Source organism: Tupaia chinensis, unplaced genomic scaffold (genome assembly GCF_000334495.1).
Source record: "Tupaia chinensis unplaced genomic scaffold, TupChi_1.0 Scaffold143987_1, whole genome shotgun sequence".
Classification (NCBI taxonomy): Eukaryota; Metazoa; Chordata; class Mammalia; order Scandentia; family Tupaiidae; genus Tupaia; species Tupaia belangeri.
The window spans coordinates 6,935-12,701 of record NW_006203838.1 but is presented as its reverse complement, the minus strand read 5'-3'; the positions used below and the strand labels follow the sequence as shown (position 1 = coordinate 12,701).

Sequence of the window (5,767 nt, the reverse complement as noted above, 5' to 3'; positions counted from 1 at the left end):
AGCACCATTGAATTGCACATTTAAAAGTGAATAAAATGTGTACCCTTACAAGTGATCAGGCAAATAAAAATTTTATGTCATATTTTACCACAAGCAAACTATAACTAGTTTGTGTACTATTTGTTGGGGTTTTGTTACATAGACATGATTGAATTAAATTGAACTCAATTTCGAACTTTCCTCAACCTCTTGAAGGTCAGAAGGATAAACTGAGATGTCAGCAGCTCAAGTCCCTAACCCTTTAGTCAGTGAGCTGGTCTAACTGGCAGGACCAATCCCTTCCAAAACCTATCTAATTACCCACCATAAATCATTTCACTAGCATATATTGGTATGTGGTCACAGGAAAAATTCCAAGGATTTACAGTTAAATTCCTTGGGACCAGCAGATGGCATAATGGTTATGTCTCTGGATTCTCACGTAGTCAACTGCTGTTGGAATCCTGGACCCAGTGGCTTAAAACTCAAACCAGGCACATGTGCATGCATGCCCAAAATCCCAAAAGGAGCATGGAGATGAAGGAACTATGGCATGGCCATCCCCCGGGAAGTGATTTCTCCCTTTCTGTCTTTGTTTCTCTCTGTCTCTCCAGTGAGTGCATGCACCCTATAGCAAAAAAAATCTGTCTTTTTTTTTTTAATTTGGTACAACGTTATTGAAACCCATTACAAAATGCACAATTGAAATAAAAGCTACAGTCTATGGTTTTAAGGTCTGTAAAAATCTGAGTTGTATTTTACTACAAAAGGATATAAAATAAATTAGTTCAAGCTACACTGTAAAAATAAATGTAAAAAGTAAACAGCATATCCTCATTAAACGTTTGCAAATGATTTCCACCAAAGTACTTGTAGCTGTTTACCTCTCTTTTAACTACTTATCCCTCTTTTACTGTAATATGAAAGATGTTCAGACTGAGGTACTTGAGCCTTATCCTTCACAAACTACTCGAAGTTAGGAGATTCTTTTGGGGCTAGCAGACTACATAGTGATTAAGATGCTGGGATCCTATATGGCTGATGGTAGTTCAAGTCCTAGACCTGGCAGCTTGAAACTCATGCCCAGTGTATGTGCATGTGTGCCCAAAATCCCAATTAGAGAATGGAGAAGAAGGGATTGAAATGTTACCATCCCTCTAGGGGGTGATTTCTCATTTTCTGTCTCTCTGAGTCTTAGTGAGCATATGTACCCTATAGCATAAATCTCAAAAAATAAAAGAATACTTTGTTAGAAAATTCACATTTTTTCATATCAAGGAAAAGTATATTAGACCAGCAGTTTTAAATGAAAAATAGCTCACATAAAGTCTCAGAAAGAAATCTCTTGCCTTACAAATGCAAAACCAAAATTCTCTAGATTCCCCTCTCTGGAAAGACCATTAGTTCACTACTAAGACTTGAACCTTGGTACCAACAGATGGCATAATGGCTACATTGCTGGACTCTCATGTAGTAGACCATGGGTAGAGTCCTGGACCCAGTGGCGTAAACTCATGCCAGGCACGTGTGCATTCGTACCCAAGATCCTGAAAGGAGAATGGAGAAAAGGGATTGCAGCATGGCCATCCTCCCTCGGTGGGGGGGGGTGGTGATTTTTCCCTTTCTGTCTCTTCTGTCTCTCTGTCTCTTTCTGTATTTCTGGTGAGCACACATGCCCTAGAGCAAAACCTCTCAAAAACAAAACAAAACAAAACAAAAGACTTGAACCTCAGTAAAAGAATTTGGAGACAAAAAAAAAAAAAAAAGAAAAGACAGATTTCAGGGGGAGAATGGGCTAATCCAGACATTTCCTGCAGAAAGCTTCTCTTATTATTTTTGTTAGGTACTCTAAATGTTGATATTCTTTTTAAAAACCTAGTCAATTCCCAAGATCAGTGCTCTTCATCAAAACCCCTTCATCCTACCAAAGCAATGTTTTAACTATTGTCTTCTAACTTTTCATGCCATTTCCTACTGACAATCTCTCTCCCCTACCCCTGAAAGAGTATTTGAGGCTTTTTATATAGAAAATCCGTGTTTTATTAACCTCAGATGCAACATTTATACATTTTAGAAAATGCGCTTATTAGCAAGTACTACTCAAGGTTTACACTTAATATTCTGATAGGTAAATATTTAGGAAGATACCTTGACCTCTAGCTTTGCCTTTAAAAAGGTTAAACAGAGAAAATAAAATCAGTTGGTAAACACCTAACTTAAAGTAAAGCTATACAATACAGTAAAAGTCCTTTTATTTATTTATCTATTTCTTTTCATACTAGAGGGTACATACACATGTGTGCAAGAGACTCAGACAAAGTACCCCCCTCCCCCAATGGCACCTGGTCATGGGTCCAGGTCACAATTGCCTGGCCATGGCACCTGGTCACAATTCCCTTTCCTCCATTCCTCCATTGCATAAGGATTATGACCAGAGATCCTCAGGGCGTTTTTCAAGTCACTGGGGTCAGGATTCAGACCACAGTCAGTCATTTGGAATCCGCCTCCCTCCACAAAACCACTGTGCCATGGGGTTAGCCCAAACTTCATTTAGTAAACTGTATCTCATGAAAACTTAAACAAAACAAAACAAAACAAAACAAAACAACCATTCCAGGCCCCAATGCAAATACTGAGCCTAGTTAGACTTGAAGATGATAAAACAAATTTAAAAAATTTGCCAGTCTTTCTAAAATAAGTGTGATATTTTTGGCTGACAGATTAATCACCACTGTAGAGTGAATCTAATGCTAAGGAATACAAGTTTTGACATGGTAACAGAAAACCATTCTAGTGACCCAATATCAAGATAGTAAGACTAGAATTAGAATTAAAAGCATTCTTTTGGATTCTGTCCTTTAGTAATTTTTCATAGGACAAAAACCATAAAGAGACCCACATCTCAGTGGAGACACTCATCAAAGGTTGGTAAAAGTGGGCTGGTTTACAGACCTTGGGTAATGCTTGTCAGCAAATTCAACAGACCAAAGGAGTGAGTAGTTTACTGCTGGGGCTCCCTCCACTCACTGGTTCTGTGCCAGTTTTCCATAACCTCCTCTCCTGGCATCACAGTCCTGCCAATACTTGTCTCATCTCTGGCCCCCAGATCTCCCACGTTTATACTGCCTGCCTTCCTTAAAGCCTGACTCCCAGCCTGTACAGATGATCTGATCATCCAGATGGGTTACTACTGCACAGCATTTTCTGCATCTGCTCTTGAACAGTATTCCACAAAACAGAATGCACTTATTTTCTTCATTTTATCCAGACCCATAATGATTTTCTTTATGTCAACATTTTCGCCAAACAGTTCATAGATTTGTTCTTCTATTGTATAAAAGGAAAGATTTCCAATATACAATGTACAGATTTTTTTTTTAGTAATTTTTCTTATTCTTCATTGTCACTCTGTAAGTGTTGGTCCTGGTACTGGCTCAGCTCGAGGAGCTGCTATGTAGTGCCTTCAGAAGACCACCAGGCATAGTGCAAAGAGGTGGATGATGAATTGCAAACTCCAAGTTCAACAAGGCAGTAGTGGCCTCAAAAATCTCTCTAAAAAAATTCCTAGAGCCAGGAAAAAGGCCAGACAACTTTTAGCATAAAGTTAACTGTTCACTAAGCTCTCTCTCTCTACTTTTCTTTCTCTTTCTCTGTCATTAAAGTAAACGTGGACATTTGGGACAAAAGATGACTTCCCGCATTGAATAGCTGTCATGACCCCAGGCCTGGGAAGTTCTATTAGAATGGAATGAGGATGGTGAGGATGACAAGGGGAGGCCTTACAGATTTTCAGGTGGTCAAATTCAAGCTACACTACCTGCAGGATAAGACCTTGGGTTTCTCACCATTCAAAGAAGGCTGGGATGTTACAGAAAACCACATACAGGTTTTGCAATGACAGAGTAGTGTGTTACTGTCTTGGTCTATTTTGTGAACAGAGTAAGACAGGTTGGTCATTCACAATGAAGGAGAACTTAGTTGGTCAGATTCTGGAGGCTGGGATGTCTGAGAGCATGACCCAACATCTTACAAAGCTTTTGTGTGAGTCATCCCACAGTGGAAGGCAGAAGGACCCAGGGACCAGGAGTGATAAGAGCTGAGCTCACATGTGTCACAGCCCACTCTGGCTGTCACTCACCCACTGCAGACAAGAACAACTGCCCTAATTAGTCCCCACTTCCAACACTGCTGCCCTTGGGAATCAATTTTCAACACGAACTTTGTGGGACATATTCCCACCTTTGAGGTTACCATTAATCCCTGCTTTGAGTTTCCATTATTATTGCTCAGATAAATAAGAATCTGTTTACATCTATGAGCCATTAAAAATGACATCTGGAAAATTGCTTAACTGATATTAAAATTTGAGCTGGTAACTTCCCTATAATCTAATATATATATATTAGATTTTTCATGTATTCTACAGAGTTTCACCTTCCTTAATATCCCCTAATCAGAGGGAGGACTAAATTATCATTACTCAGCAAATTTCAGGTGAAATGGACATACTAAATATACCTCTAGGTTCTCTTGTGAATCATATTTTTCCTGGATTATAATGAAAGTCAACCTTGACTTCAACGGCTACAAACTCTGCATTCATCTCCATTCATCCTGAGCATCTGGCACACTTCCAGAATGATACAAACCTCTACTCTTGTTGAAAAAATTAAAGCAGATACTGCAGCATACTTAAGCACACACCAAAGAAGATATAAGATTCTTTCAGCCTGTCTTCTAGTGTCACTGACAACTTGTTTTATTCTCTATGTACATGTGTGCAAGATGCATTCAGAGAGAGAAATTGCAGTAATTACACTGCATATATCAGAATCTGACCATCTGGGAACCAGACGATGGATATGTGAACAGAGACAGTGAACAAATGGGGAACTGCAGAGACCAACTGCTCTGTAAGGGCTCTAGGCCATAGTGAAGTGTGTGACTGTGACCAGCAGAGGGCCCCCCAGGACAGTCCAGTGATACCTCGAGGCTGTTCAGGGAGGACCAATCAAGGGAACCTGGGCCTGGGATGGGCCCTGTGCTCTCTGATGGGGACCAAGCAGCTGTGTTCTCTTTGACTGGCAGAGTCCCCTGGGCAAGACCTTCTGTGCTGTCCCAGCAGGTACTTCCTCCCAGGGCTCCCAAGGGATAAAGCCAACCTCCTCCTCAGTCTGCAGTGTGAGCTGAGCCCCAGACCAGGGCTCATGGAAGGGCGAGAAAGTCACTGGATGGACACACATTTGCTTGAAGAGTCTCTCCTATGGCAGAGGATGGGAAGAAAAGCAGGCCTAGGGAAGTCCAGTCTATGTGAGAACCAGGGTTTGTGTCCACCATGGCCTGCACTCCTTGTGTTCCTCTCTCATTGCACAGGTAGGGACTGGTCTTGGGGACTGGGGCATTCTGATTCTGCTCTCTGGAAAAGAGACCCGAGAAACTTCACTCTGGTTCCTACACCATCACTCATGAGTGTCTGTGTTTTCAGGTTCCCTCCCCCAGCCTGTGCTGTCCCCCTCTCTGCACTTCCTGGGCCAGCAGAAACCAGCCTCCCTCCTTCCTGCTATCTCTTGGACTATGTTTCAGACTCAAATAAGCACCAGGGCTCTGAGGTCTCCAGCCTTTTCTCTGGATTTGAAGGCACCTCAGCCAGTACAGGTGTTCTGCACATCTCCAGGCTATAGCCCGAGGATGAGGATTACTATTATTGTTAAATATATTGTGGCAGCGTTGATGCACAGTGCTCCAGACCATGGGAAATGAGACTAAAATCTCCCTGTATTTTCCCTGC

General features: G+C 41.4%; 1 pseudogene; it reads right to left on the bottom strand.

The window, feature by feature from the left end:
• Positions 1-3,002: 3,002 nt before the first annotated feature.
• LOC102490024 (nuclear cap-binding protein subunit 2 pseudogene) lies at positions 3,003-3,461 on the bottom strand (annotated as a pseudogene).
• Between the last annotated feature and the right edge of the window lie 2,306 nt (positions 3,462-5,767).